At 42.2% G+C, this 15,260-nt stretch overlaps 1 long non-coding RNA gene across 1 annotated transcript in view; it reads right to left on the bottom strand.

Annotated features, from left to right (window-relative positions):
* Window positions 1–1,393: 1,393 nt before the first annotated feature.
* LOC116076377 overlaps window positions 1,394–15,260 on the bottom strand; it is a 15,928-nt gene continuing 2,061 nt past the window's right edge. The window contains exons 2-3 of the long non-coding RNA XR_004112921.1: window positions 13,877–14,032; window positions 1,394–1,587 (exon numbers count right to left, since the gene is read on the bottom strand). This is a non-coding gene — a long non-coding RNA (uncharacterized LOC116076377). The remainder of the gene's footprint in view (window positions 1,588–13,876; window positions 14,033–15,260) is intronic.

The following is a 15,260-nucleotide window of genomic DNA, read 5'->3' as shown; positions in this document are numbered from 1 at the left end:
CATGACCTTTCTGTCTCAGCTTCTTGTGCTGGGAAGACAGACATGTGCCACTGCCCAAGCTGAGTCTTTATTCTGTTTTCGTTTGCAAAATAATTATTTATTTGTTAACTTATTGCCTGGGGGGAGGGGAAGTGTACACGCCATAGTGTTCACACAGAGGTCAAAAGACAGCTTCTGGGAGTTGGTTCTCTCCTCCCACCACACCAGTCACAGGGATTGAACTCAGGTCTTCAAACTTCCCAAGTGCCTCTCTCTACTCACTGAGACATCTCCCTAATCCTGAGCCTGTACTTTGCAGCAGAAAAAAAAAACAAGATAGCCTTTGGGAGATTCTTATGCTTCCATGATGAGCCCATGTAGGTGTTAATTTCTAATATTATGTGATCTCAACATCAACTCTACATAATAAAGTTTAATTATTCATTAATAATAGACATCTATGTATACTAATATACTAATAAAAGACAATCATCTTAAGAAGGGAAAATTTACAAGATATGTACATTCTAGGCTCTGAGCTTGAAGTATCTCCACTCCCCCCCCTTCCTTTTTTCTTCTTATCATCCATTTCTTGTCACAGAGATTGAATTCATGGCTTTGCACAAGCTAGGCAGGGACTCTAGCGATGGACTATATATCCAGTCCCATCCATTTTGTGAGGTTAGTAGTTATACATTTTCTTCTAGCCTATTCAGTTGGTCCTTTCTTCTGATATAAATTTTGATAGTGTTTTTCAAAGACTTAGTCCATTCTGTCTAGGCTGCTGAATTTGTGGGCATAGTTTTTATAGTATTCCTTTATGCTAAGGTTTGGATATGTATGCCCCCCAAACCTACTAGTTGTTGGTGGAAACATTAAGAGGTGGGGACATATAGAAGTGTAGGTCACTGAAGACACACCTGTTCTTGACTCTATCTGCTTCCCAGCCTCTATGAAGTGAGCAGTTTCCTCTGTCATCTAGGTGTCCATCACTACAAAGCACTGTCAGGTCATGGTCTCAAAGGTGTCAGTGCCAACTGATGCTGAACTAAAATCTCTGCACCTGAGAGCCAAGGTAATCCTCTCCTCCTGAGCTGGCTTATTGTATATTTGCTACAGTGGTAGAAAGCTTGCCGACACAGAATCCTGGGACTGAGCAGGGTAGGCAGATATTCCACATTATCTCAAAACTTCTCTTTTTGCCATTTTTATTGTGAGGTATTTCAGACAAGTAATGTGATAATTAATTGGACATATTTTAATATGTATCTCTACAGAGTTTGGTCATTTCCTTAGTTGGGCTAAAGACACCAACATTTTTAATGTTTTTTTTCTTACTCGTTATTTTAACTCATGCCACTTTCCCCAGCACTTTCAACACAGTTTAGACACTTAATTAGTTCAAATAATAATATTGATTTTGATCCATAATTTATTTCAATAAAAACTACTTTCTATGAAGAAAGCATAAAAAAATAGATGTTTGAGTCCCTGGTGTGGTGCTGAATACCTGTGGTCTCATAGTTCACACAGGAGGTTGAAGCAGTCAGATGACAGTCTGAGGGCAGGCTGCGTTGCTATTGAAACCCTGTTTCCAACCACTAATTCCTAAAAGGAAGAACAAAAAATTGAAAATACTTGAATTCTCAAAGAATTTTGTGCTAAAAGTCCTGTGTATACAAGGTGTGAATGTTTCACACTAAATACCCCATAACCTCATCTACCTTCACTGCTCACATGTTGGGGCTACAAACTCTCTCTAGCTACCACAGATACCCAATAACCCTCTGAGACTCATGCTGGAGATTCAGCTGAGGGATAGAGGGGACAAAAAGAGGAAAAAGTTTACCATCCAGGCTAAGCCACATTAAACATTTTAATGGCTATTCCTGGTTGTCAATTTGACTATATCTGGAATCCAGATATACAAAATCTACAATCCAGAATTGGAGGGCACACCTGTGAGCCAGATCTTGAAGATAGAAGACATAAGTTTCTGACCTGGATCTTAGCATGGAGATCTTGAGGTACAGTGGCCATGAAAAGCTTAGGCCCAGGCCAGGTAGTACATGCCTTTAATCCCAGGAGATTGAGGTAAGGAGAGCCTGGGATAAAGCAAGTCCCAGATCCAGGTGTAGTGGTACACACCTTTAACCTGGGCCACACCGTCTGCTGTAGACCTATGTAAGGACAATGGAAAAAGGAAGATTGGCTCTTCCACTTACTAGCCAGCACATGTGTGGAACCCACTTCTACAGAAGACCAGCTGAAACAACTAGCCTCATGGGACTGAGCAACTACTAGATTCTTGGACTTTCCAGTCCCAGCTGACCATTGTTGGGTTAGTTGGACTACATACAGCCTGTAAGTCATCACAATGAATTCCCTCATTATAGAGAGACAATGCGTAAGTTCTGTGACTCTGGAGAACCCTGACTAATACAAACATTTACTTTTCTGGGAAACCCTTTCCTTAGCTACTTACCTCTTATTCCTATCACATACCAACTGAGAGTTAAAAAAAAAAAAAAATAAGCCAAGAGCTCAAAAACTTAAAAACACCTTTTCCAAGAATGGATTTTTCAGGCTCTCTTCTCCTACATTCCCAAAGTGAGCCAGTGAGAGGACACAGAAATTGGCAGGTTAAGGGCACATTGAAAGTAATTAATGCTTCAGCCAACTCAGTTTTCTGATGTGGTTTCTAGTTTGAAAGTGTAATTTGGAAAGTGTCTGAAATGAGAGTACTTCTAAAATTATACCTAATGCAGACTAAACATCAAATTTATCAGAGGAAAGTTTGACCTCCTAATGTAGGCACAACCTCAAATAAACTCGCCACGAATCTTTGAGAGTTACATGCAACACACTTTAGAATACCCCAGTTCCATTATAATGAATTATTCATTGAAAGCCCATCTGCACACTTAACTCTGAGCAGACATAAATGAAAACCTAGCTTGTTCCCAAGGGACACCAGAGCTACATTCTGTTGGTTAATATCCTGTTACTATTGCACAATGAATTATCTCCAGCTCAAAATGTTTCTGTGAAGTTTACATGAATCATGCCGACCATGAGTGATGATTGCTTTTTGTATGGATGAACTCTGGGCCAATGTTACAGTCATTTCTGAAGTACCAAACCTAGCTGAAAGTAAAACTCTTAGGTAATCCGTCAGGGAGTCAGCATATGGATGCAGCAAGCTGGCTTACTGATTAATGATAGGATCAGGATCATCTGCATTAACAATGGAAAAACTCCATTAATGACCAAGCCTGAGCTTGCTTTCATGATACTCAATAGCAATATATTACATCACCAAGGATATTCTGAATAGTATTTTGCTATAATAAAGTAAACTGTTAAACGCTTAAAATACAAAGTTTGCTTGTTTTAGCCCAGTGGCTTCATCATCTGCAGGCCACTGTACAGTGCTCGGTGATCTGATTTACCAGCAACTTTGCCATCAGATAGTTGCTTATGAAGGTTGTCACAGACTTGTCAAGTCATACTCTGTCTTTGTGTGTATGAGTAGATGCTTTTATGTATCTCTATATGTGCACATGTGCATGCATATGCTCAGGGAAGCCTGAGGTAGATGTCAGGTGTCTTTTTCAATTGCTTTCAATCCTACTTTTTGGGATAAGGGCTGTCACTAAATTTGGAGCTTGTCAATTCAGCTAAACTAGTTGACCAGGAAGGTCCAGAAAACCTCCTGTCTACACTATCCAACACTGGGATTACAGGTATCTTTCACTCTACCCAACTTTTTACATGGGTGTTAAAGTATTTTTTTTTTTTGGTTTTGTTTTTTGTCTGTCTGTCTGTCTGTCTGTCTGTCTGTCTGTTTGTTTTCGAGACAGGGTTTCTCTGTGTAGTCCTGGCTGTCCTGGAACTCACTCTGTAGACCAGGCTGGCCTCGAACTCAGAAATCTGCCTGCCTCTGCCTCCCAAGTGCTAGGATTAAAGGAGTGTGCCACCACTGCCCAGCAGGTGTTAAAGTATTAAACTCAGGTCCTCGTGAGCAGCACTTTATAAACTGAGATATCTCAGCCCCATAATTATATTTTTTCAGGCAATATATCTAGATGACTCATTTACATTTGTAAGTCTGAGACTTACATCTAGTCCATCAGAAATATGGGACCTGTGACAGCCAAAAGAACTTCCCACTTTGTAGCTAGGAAGCAAGAGCTAGAGAACGTGAAAGGCTTACCCATTGTACTGGTTTGAGTGACAATGATCCCATAGGCTCATATATTTGAATGCTTGGTCCACAGTTGGTAGAACTGTTTGGGAAGGGTTAGGAGGTGTGGCCTTGTTGGAGGAGGTGTGCCACAGGGCCCAGGCTTTGAGGTATCAAGACTCATCCCATTTCCAGACTCTCTCTCTCCCCCTTGAGGTTCTCTCTTAAGATGTGAGCTCTCAGCTACTGCTACAGCACCATGCCTGCCGGCCTGATGCCATGCTCTGCCCTCCGACCCTCTCCATGATGGTCATGGACTCTAGCTTTCTGAAACCATAAGCCTCAAATAAACTTTTCTTCTGTAAGTTGCCTTGGTCATAGTGTCATATCACATCAGTAGAAAAGTAACTAAGACATCCATTCACAAGTAGGCAGATCAATGGCAGAAATGGTCAGGTTGAACCTTGTGCCATGCAGCTGCTGCTGTCTGCCCAGCAGGTCATCTCTTAACTGTCGGAGCCAATCTCAACATTGCTTTCCTTGGGGGAAATTTTATCTGCGTTGCCAATCAATGGGCATTTTCCCCCGCACCTCTCCATTCTGGACTACTGACGGTTGATATGATGTAGGATGGCTTTCAGCCTCTCATTCTACAGCATGAACTTTTGTGAAGACACACAGGGATGCCAGGTGGTCTCATAGACAACACCACAGGGAAAGTCTTGTGAACTGGACCTAAGCCCTAAGCAGAGGAGCTGTTTCCTGGGAGAATGGTTGCGCATTCCCTTCTAGTCCCTCCCTTAGAACGACCACTATAAATTCCTTCTCTATAAAAATAGATGCTCCCTTCAGAATCCTCAGGCATATATATACAAACATATCCCTCAAGCCTTAAATTTCTGATTTTATGTGATGGCTGTTTTACCTGCATGTATATCTATGCTCCACTTGCATACCTGATACCCATGGAGGCCAGAAAGGGTAGTAGATCCCCTGAAGTTGGAGTCATGGAGGGGTGTGAGGTGCTCTGTGGTACTGGGAATTGAACTTGTTTCCTTTGGGAATGCAGCCGGTGTTCTTAACCACTGGGCCACCTCTCTAACCCCAAGTAGAATGTTTTAAATGATATAATTTAAAGGGCCACAGGCAGGATTCTTTACTCTGTCTGCTTGCTTTTTGTAAGCCATACACAAAGACAGTTTCAGAGAAATAATGCAGGGGGTTTAGCAAATACCACACAGCCCTACTAGTAGTATTGAGGAGTACTCCATAATTAAAAGCATTAAATTTTTGCTCATATCAGAGATATGACTATTCTGTTCACACCAAGTAAGATAAATTAGGCCTTTACACGGTCTCATGTCAGTAAGGATTTGCTGCCAAGCGGGTTCAAAATTGGCCAGATTTCATCAGCAAGTTAAAAAATAGCAAATCCTTTAGTTTCTAGAGGTTTTTTTTTTTCACCATGTATAAAACATTAAGGGATTATATTCTTAGATATAAGTATTATTTTACAAAGTGTTACAAATCAGGACAACGGGTCTGCCCAAATCTCCTTCTTATCTACCAAAATTCTCAATACTCTGAGTGCAAATGAATTCATTTAATCAGTTTCCTATTGATAGACACTTCAGGGCTTCTAAATTTTAGTCCTGCATATAATGTTGTGATTTCCATCTTTGTGTAATATTTTAATGTACACATACACATACAAAACAGTTGTTCAAATGTATGACTAGAACCAGTTTGTGGGAAAGCCTTTCTTATTAGCTCATTGTAGCTGATTTAGACAATTGTGGAGAGGCATTAATGACAAGATTTCAAGCCTTCACAGCAGAGAATGTCCTGATACTGTACTGGAACTTGGGTGAACAGATAAAGTGGCCGGCCAGTGAGTCCCAGAGATCTGCCTTTCTCTACCTCCCTTGGACTAAGATTACCAGTATGCTCTACCCTGCCTGGCTTTCGTTTCATGAACGTTGTTGGTTCATAGGTTTTCACAGCAAGTATCTTGCTGTGTAATCTCCTCAGCTCGATGGCAGTGCTTTTATGAATCAATTTCTTAGCCTATAAAACAGAGATCTCACATAGGATTTCAGTCAACAAATATGAGTTCTAGGGAGCAGACATTATTCTCGGTTCTGAGAAATAGCAGTAACCATCAAGGCCACAATGGTCCCAGTTATTACTAAACCTGCCTTTTAGGGAAGCACACCCAGAAACATGATAATCGCCATCAACTGAGACAGGTACCCTTAGGAACACACTCCTGTGTGAACACATTTTTAAAATGTCGTTTTATTTGACTGCAGATAAAACGTTTTGGGGTAAAGAAGCTAAGTATAAGCAGAAGCTTCCTGCCTGCCGCCTTTAGGGTACACGCTAAGCATGCCCAGAGTATTCTTGTCATTATTCCTTCTTGAGCTAGAATCGTAAACTGAGCATGCTCTGTAATTTACCCCCTAAATGAGCATGCTCTGGTTTGTGCCTGTCCCTCAAAGTCCTTTTCCACACAATGGTGATAGGCTTCCTATATAAAATCCCTTTTTTCTGAAGAGCATTGCTTTGGGGAAAAAACCCTCATGCTTCTCTTACCTGCTGCAGCTAGTAAACCTTTCTTTCTCTTTCATTTCTTGGCTATGCTTGCTTCAACGGCACATGCACTGAGACGCCTTAGATTACGCATGCGCCAAGATGCTGCCTCATTGCCTTCAGTCATAATGACAGCTAAGAAAATGAATTAACACACTAGATAGCCATGAGTGTAAAGGAGAAAAATGGAGCAGGAAAAATTTCAATGAGATATGTGAAGAAAAGGAATTCCACTTTTAGACAATGGAGCTAGGGAAACTCCAAGAATATATTTTTTTCAGAGCCTGGAAGAAGAACGAGACCAGCTGTGCAAATATTTGAGGCTGAGCAGTACAGGGAGGGAGTTGGCCATGTTAAGGTGGGATCATACGGGAATCAAGGAAGTCAGTGAAGGCCATTGTGGCTAATGAGCCAAGGCAGGGAAGGAGGTGAGTTCAGAGACAACGGGGCAGATGAGAAGACTCCACATTCCCAGTAAGGGCTTTGACTTGCACACAGAGCAAGAGAGCAAGGCCTTGGGGAATTGTAAACACCAAAGGAATGTGATCTGATTGATGTTTTTTAAAGGCTGTGTATTAAGACTATCCTAATGGGGTGAGCACAGGGGTAGACAGGAGGCTGCTGGACTAATGAGGCTAGACAGTGAGACAGCAGAGAAAAGTGGCTATGGCTTGATATACATTGTAACAGCAGTCAGTGATAAGTCCCATTAGGGATGTGAGCCCTAAAAGCCACCCTGTATATCTTCATTCCTCTCTACTCGCCACCAAATCTCCCTCTGGCTAGCGCCTCTCCTGTCACTCTGGCTTTGTTTAGATGAGCTTGGGCTCTACTTGCCTCCTCTATCTGTTCAGTCATGTGCTTCAGCAACCTCTCTGCCTCCTTCCTGCAGATCTCATTTCTCTCTCTCTCTACCGAATCATGCCCAGTAGCCAATAGCAAGCCAGTAATCCTCCCATTTGAACAATTACAAGACTCACTATTCTTTTGAGACTCATAAGTGGAGGTCAGAAGATGATTTTTTGGGGAGGAGTTGGTCTTTTCCCCTACATTGTATGTTCCAGGTCGTCACACTTGGCTTTGTGCTCGTTCCCCTGCTGAGCAGGCTTGCTAGCTTTCCTCCTATTTTTACGCTTATTTACTTAAAACTACTTATTTATAATGTAATTAGATCTAATATACCCCATTTCCTCCCTTCTTATTCTCCTATTCCACTAAAATTTCCCTCCCAACTCCATGTTCTCCTTCTCTGTCGTTCTCTCATCTCTCTGTCCTCCCTCACCCCTTTCCTCCCTTCTATGATTTAATACCATCGAATCCATTAGTGCCTCACGAGTGCATATGGGTACTGAAGCATGGCTAGCCTCACAGGGCCTGGGTCCCCAAGGAGGTCCCTTCTCCATCCATGCTGGGGTTTAATTTCCTCCCCTACTCTCAGTGTGGCAATGAGTGTAGAGGAAGCACTTATTGTAGGATGAGTGAGAGATAATAGAGGAGGGGAGGCAGGTCCTGATGTCCCTTGGAGTACGTGCCTTCCAATAACCTGAGACTCCTTGTAGATGCATCCTGTAGTGTCTTCTTTTGCCTTCTAATATATGCAGACCAAATTTTTAACATGTGGGCATTGCGGGAGTACTCCATGACCTATGCCATGGTCCCAGTCTTTACTTTTCCACATCTTCTAGCTAAAATGCTCATCAGAGGTTCAGGTTACTGTGTTCTGATGCTGATTGGCTAGCTGCAGTTAGATGCAAACTCTGTATCCAGCTATCAGGTACTAAAAAGGCCCCTACATGCTCTGCAAACGCTGCAACAAAAATGGTCATTGGTGTCTTGGAGAGACTTCCTTCAGAAGGCTCCCAAATGTCATAGATCAGTTCCTCTCCACATATGGGTTAATTTTACCTGGGAAGCTCACAAATAAAGTTTATACAAAATAGGTCTTTCTAATCACTTTGATTTCAGTGCTTTAGAAACTAGGTTATGTCTGAATATAGAGATAAATAGAAGAAGTAAAGTCCTGTTTGGAGATTTGGTTCAAAGAACAATCATTTTTTTAACTTAATAAGTATCTCTGATCTTGATATAGCTGGCTTTTTTTAAAAAAAAAATATTTGATCTCATTCTACCATTAGGAAAGGCTCAGCGAGAGACCTGTGTGCAGCCCTGCACTTGCAAGGCTCACACAGCCTTTTTTAACCTTTTGTTGAGCATTGATGTGTGTGAGGGATATGTTGGAAAACTGGATGCAAGCACTTGAAGTTCAGAAATGTGCTAATGAATGGATTTTCTAATTTATTTTTTCAATGCAAAGCAATTAAATTCCATTTATATGCAATAGACTCTCATCCAGCCTGCTGTGCAGCTGAGGATGACCTTGAATTTCTGATGGTTCTGCTTCCAATTCCTGATCCTGAGATTTCATGAGTTCTCTGCCTCACTCGGTTCAATGCAGTGCTGGGGATGAGTGCAGGGCTTCATGTACTCCAGGCAAACACTCATCACCCAAGCTACATTCCCAGCCTCTCCTTTTTTCTTTTCCTTTGTGTGTGTGTGTTCATGTGTACATACAGGCATATGTACATATGTAACACATGAAGGCTAAAGATTGTCATTGAATGTCTTTTTCTTTGTTCCTTCCTTCCTATTTTCTCATTTCTCCTTTTCTTTTTTCTTTCTTTCTTCCTTCCTTTCTTTCTTTGTTCCTTCCTTCCTTTCTTTCTCTTATTTATTCTTCTCTCATATATTTTGTCTCGACCACAATTTCTTCTCCCCCTACCTCCTCTACCCAGATCCACTCCTCCCCCTTTCTCTTCAGAAAAGAGCAGACCTCCCAAGGGATACCAACCAAGCTCAGCGGCATATCATGTGAGCCCTCTTTCTATCTCTCCTTCAAAAATAATGTTCTCTACTCATTGTCTGCTGAAGAATCTTGGCTGCTTGGTTACAGACTCTGCAGGACATCTTAGAATGTAGTCACCTACTTAGGAGCGAAAATATCTGCTCTGAGAGAATTGAAGATGTCAAAATAACACTGCCCATTATAAATGAGATGTCCCCTGAATTTGGAACTTGAGGAGGAAGTTCATGGGAAGTCCATGGGAAGTTATTGATTCTGTGAACCTCTGTAGATCTGCAGTTAGGCACCCAGTGGTGAACATGAGGCCTCTGCTAAGCAGCAAAACTGGGAGTTGGAAAAAGTAGTTGAAGAGGAAGCAGAGGAGAGAGAGGGGCCCTGAAACCTGAGGAGCAACTGCCATTCATTTTGCCCGACAGACCTTGAGAGAATAATAACCTGTACTTAATTTTTTTCCTCAGTTAGCACTAAGTTAGAGCCATTTAGAGGAAAACATCTGGGAAATGTAGTTTCTATCTTGACTGTAGAGCAGACCAGCACAAGGCCTAGCTTCAGGGAAATGCTAAGGGAAACTATGGGTGCTCAGTTCAAAGGTGGCAACTGACAATGAAGTACAGGGTCACACTCAGCTTTCAGGGAATGCTCTGGGCTGCTACCTCAAGTTGAGGCTCTCTGTACCTTCTGAATCTTATTATTTGGGTCTTCCATTCATAGGGGGTCCCAATCCTACTGTTCACCACATGTCTTCCTTGGCACTGGATTGTTAAGGCTTGATGCTTCACTGGTTCCTGCTCTTCCCATTACACTCTTGGCATGGATGCTTGCTTGACCTCTAACATTGTCCTGCTACCCCCATCTGTTTAGTCTGGACAAGGACAAGCTTGGCAGGTCCAAGACTTCAGCTAGGGCTAATTCCTAGCTAATCCAGTGTCTCCAGTAGGCATTCTGGGTTGCCTTGATCTCACTTCTGGGGACACAGAGCTTCCTTTGTGCTTGCTAAATTAAGTACATGAACTTCTCTGACTTGAAACAATGATGTGATTTTTTTTCTTGTAAGCAGAATGCTCAGTGACTGAAGGACTTTTCTATGCTTGAATAAGAACAAAATAGATTTGAGCTATATGAGGAGCCAAGAAAAATACATGGACAGGAACTCTGCAAAGCTGCTCTTATAAAGATATTGTGGTAGATAAACACAAGCTAAGCAGACAGATATCACAATACTGAGCTTGGCCCTACACACACCCTGTATGTGAGAGTCCAGAGGTGGGGTTCATCTTTCAATAGTTGAGGCTCAGCTGGTAGGTTACTTTTCTGTTGCTGTGATCAAAAGGGTGACCAAGAATAGCTTTCAGAAGAGCTTGTTTTAGCTTATGTTTCCAGAAGGATAAGTGTCCATCAAGGCACGGAAGCGTGGCAGCAAGGGGAAGGCCTGGTGACTGGGGAGAGGTAAGCGAGCCCAGCCACTAACCTGATGCACAGAAAGGGAACTGAAAATGCTCAGAGGCTTTAACAGCTAAAACCCGCCTTCCGTGACGTACTTCCTTCAGTGAGGCTGTAGCTCCTAAAAGTTCCCAAATAGCACCACCTACAACGTATTCAATTATTTGAGACTATGGGGGACGTGTTTCCTTTACACTACCACACTGGGGAGGTAGAATGGTATCTGGCTGACCCAGGTGAGAATTTTGCTTTTCCATATACAGTTGGTTTTTTTCTTCAGCATAATATTTTTATTGGTTCTTTGGGAATTTCACATCATGTGCCTCTATTGCATGCTCTCCTCTCCTTGAAATGACTCCCCCAAATAAAAATTAAAATCAGGAAGAAAAAGAGTCATGTCCAATTTGTGTTATTGTATATACTCACTAGAGCATAGTCAAACTCTCAGTGGTCTGGCTCTTAAACAGAACTTAGTCCTTCCCTGACCACACCTCACCGGAAGCCATCAATTGTGGAGAGCTACATTCAGTATACTTATTGCACTTTTTAAAGAGAACTCTTTAAGAGGCTCACAGCCATCCATTGGACTGAGCACAGGGTCCCCAATGAAGGAGCTAGGGAAAGGACCCAAGGAGCTGAAGGGTTTGCAGCCCCATAGGACAAACAACAATATGAACTAACTAATACCCTCAGAGCTCCCAGGGACTCAACCACCAACCAAAGAGTACACATGGTGGGACTAATGGCTCCAGCAGCATATATATAGCAGAAGATGGCCTAATTGGTCATTAGTGGGAAGAGAGGCCCTTGGTCCTGTGAATGTTCTATGCTCCAGTGTAGGGAAATGCCAGGGCCAACAAGTGGGAGAGGGTGGGTTGGTGAGCAGGGGGAGAGGGGAGGGAACAAGGTTTTTTTGTTTGTTTGTTTGTTTTTTCCTTTCTTTTTCTTTCTTTTTTTTTTCAGAGTGGAAACCAGGAAAGGAGATATTATTTGATATGTAAATAAAGAAAATATCTAAAAAAAAAAAAAGTTCTCTTTGATGACTTCCTGTCTGTGCTGTCACCAGAAACCATGCAGAAGCCTATGATCTGTGTTCCCACTAATTAAAGAAAGAGGAAGCTACTTTTGCAATGATATTGAGACTGTGGACAGGTATATTTCGTTCAAGTAACACTAGACTAGATTTGTATCCCAACCATTGGCACTGCGATTTTGGGTACATCATATAAACTGTCTGAGCTCCATCTTTAAACTGGAAAGAGAAATCCCTACCTTGCTGGGTTGTTCCAGGAGTGATCTGTTAGAGCCACAGCACCTGCAGTGCCAGGCACACACAGCTTCGTTTGAATAAACAGAAGCCCCCATTGCATGGTTGCATTCCAAGGCTGGGCCTCTCACTGGGCAACTAGTAACGCTTTTGAAAAAGGAAATGTCAGCAGACTTGCAAAGGCTGGCAGCAAGAGGAAGCTGACAGCTATTAGCTCTGCCAGGCCCCTGGATTACACAAGCTTGTCTCTGTTGACATTTAGGGACTGGACTGGAAGAAACTGCCCTTGGTGGAACAAGCCCAGAAGCGACTCAAAGCCCCTTTTGACACAAATACTTGTGACCTCACCTGAATTAATATGCCCCCCCCCCCCGAGGACTGAATAAGGTGGAAGCTGGGACTTTCTGTCCTTTTGTTACCAAACATTGAAATAATCTTGAAATGAACCTAAAAGAACCTTAAAAGAGATCCCCGTGTTTCTCCAGTAACACATGGTACCCAGTGTGGACTCCCAACTTTCTTGGTGGCTTATACAGGAATGTTACAGATGCCTCTCTGAGGACACAACTGGTGACAATATTTTGTTCTACAATTTCAGGTGCGGTAAGTCTCTGACACCTCGGGTCACCACTGGCTGTCCTTTGGCTAAGACTCCTCTTAGGTAGTGTCAGTCTTGATCTTTTCACCTTGTGCTGGTAGGTCTGTAAGCCCTTTGCCTTGATGCTCTATTGGCTTGGGAGAGAAAAAAATCTTTATCTCCCCCTCCTCCCCCCAGACTCATTCCCTTAGGCATTGTGGCTGGACCTGGGTCGTTTTCCTGCATATTTATGGGCTATGGCTATATGCTTGGAGGAAAACAATGCTAAACTTAACTCCTTAGCTACTCTTCCTGAGCAGAGGATACCATCCTTCTTCCTATCACCCGTGTCCTTACCTGGAACTCAGAGACACCTGTGTTCCAAGTTAGGAGGCCATTTGGAAAGGCTTAACAGGGTCAGGCACACAGGCATCTGACTCAAACAAGGATACCAGCACTGCATTGAACCACGAAGGCTATGTCACTGCTGGATACCTGATCCAAGGACCCAAGGCAGTTGCTTTTCTCTGAAAGTTCTCCCCAGGAGGCTGCAGAGGTTTGAAAATCAGGATGAATTATTTTTTTTAGCAACTTTACTTGACTTGATTGACTGCTGAGCCAATGTGGAGATGGGCACACACCCTCTGATCTCCTTATAGATTGCTACGAGGCAAAGTTACACCATGGATTCTTCCTTTTTAACTCCTCCAACACTGCCATGCTGACGTATGCTAGACACAGTTCCCTGTCTGCACCCACTGTTTTATGGGTTCCTGTCCCAGCTGACGTAGGAGCTAACCGGAGTTCAAAATGAAACCAAGGTGACAGCTGTTGAGGTTCCCAGTTGCAATTCATGGTAAGGTATATGGATGTCTGCTGGGAACCTACGCAGCAACAGTACTGAGGAAAGCAGCAATGGCAGGCGTAGTGGATTTCAGGGGCAAAGCTTAGTTTTCAAGAACAAAAATTGCTTACTTTTAGCAAGACTTACGCTTCTTAGCTCTCTGCTATTCTGAGTCCAAAAGCGTTGGCTTCTGATAATAAACTCTTGTGGGAGCAGCAGGGAATTAAGAAGAAAAAAGGCTTAATTGCAAGTGTTCTTCACTCTCTGGATCAGGCTTGGAATTCACTCTTTGTGAACCAGGAAGAAAAGAAAAGAAAAAGAAAGACTTATTTACATGGACAACAAACACAGACCTACACATGTACATCCATATACTGTGGTAGGGCTTGACCACCTGTCTCATCAACTCCACACATGGTCATGCTAACTTACCTACATACCTACATACATGTGTATAAACAAACAGACATATACATATTTACATTTGGTGGATGGGGCAGAGCCCCCCCCCCCAAGCCATACTTTATTCCTCCTCTCTGTCTTATACTTTCTTGTCTAAAGTTCTTTATAAAATTACATCATAGATAAAGTGTTAAACAAAAAGGGAGTTACGGGAGAATCTTGATAGTTAAGTTGAAAGCAGTGTTTCATTCTGTAAGCTCATTATAAGTTCAAAGCAACAGTTTCACATGGCCGCACTTTATCATAGGGAACACCTGTGGCCTTATCCTTAGATCTGGCCTAGAATGAATGTTTTTCCTTGATCACAAATTTGTCCCAGCCTATTTCTCTTTAGTGTAATTGTGAAAGCTCATTGTATTTTTTTTTTAATGCAACCTTTACTTACTATTCTGTGAGGAGTGGGCACATTCTACTTTTGATTCCAACTTCATTATATTTTTCTTGCAAAACAAGTAAAACCATCTCTTAAAACTTTCTTCCTAAAATTATTTAAATCAAATCAGGAAGCCTATAAAATTATTAATTCATCCAAATGACACTAATTCATGAAAGTTCATCTTTACGTTGATCTGCAGGAAATCTGCCCAATAGGGTGGGCTGATGCCCAGGAACCTTTAGACTATGTAATAGTGACAGGAAAAGCATACCAGTACTACAAAGCAATCCTGGGAGGAACTCTCCGAAGACTTGGCTATTCAGAGCTTACCCATCACAGCATTCAAAGCCCTGGGCCATCTCCAGAAAAGTTACTTATTTGCCTTTAGCCTTTTCTAGATGGCTCCTGACAGATGCCCCATCCATGAGTTCAGACCATGGAATTCCTTTTCATGTCTGTTTTCTTACTTTGCTATTTTGGGGCTACATCCCTCAGTTCGATTCCTCCCCCTTCATGTGTACTATCTTCTTCTACATTTATGTTAACCTAAAACCTATGTGGTTATGTTTATTTAACCTTCTCTAGTGTTTCTGTTAACATGTAATAAGGTTATTGTGGTTCTTGTATCAGACCTCCATGCTAAGATCTTCTGAATTTGGGACTTTTTTTTTTTTTTT

This window comes from Mastomys coucha, unplaced genomic scaffold, assembly GCF_008632895.1.
Source record: "Mastomys coucha isolate ucsf_1 unplaced genomic scaffold, UCSF_Mcou_1 pScaffold4, whole genome shotgun sequence".
Lineage (NCBI taxonomy): Eukaryota > Metazoa > Chordata > Mammalia > Rodentia > Muridae > Mastomys > Mastomys coucha.
The sequence above is the reverse complement of the archived record's forward strand: the minus strand, read 5'-3'. Positions and strand labels throughout refer to the sequence as shown.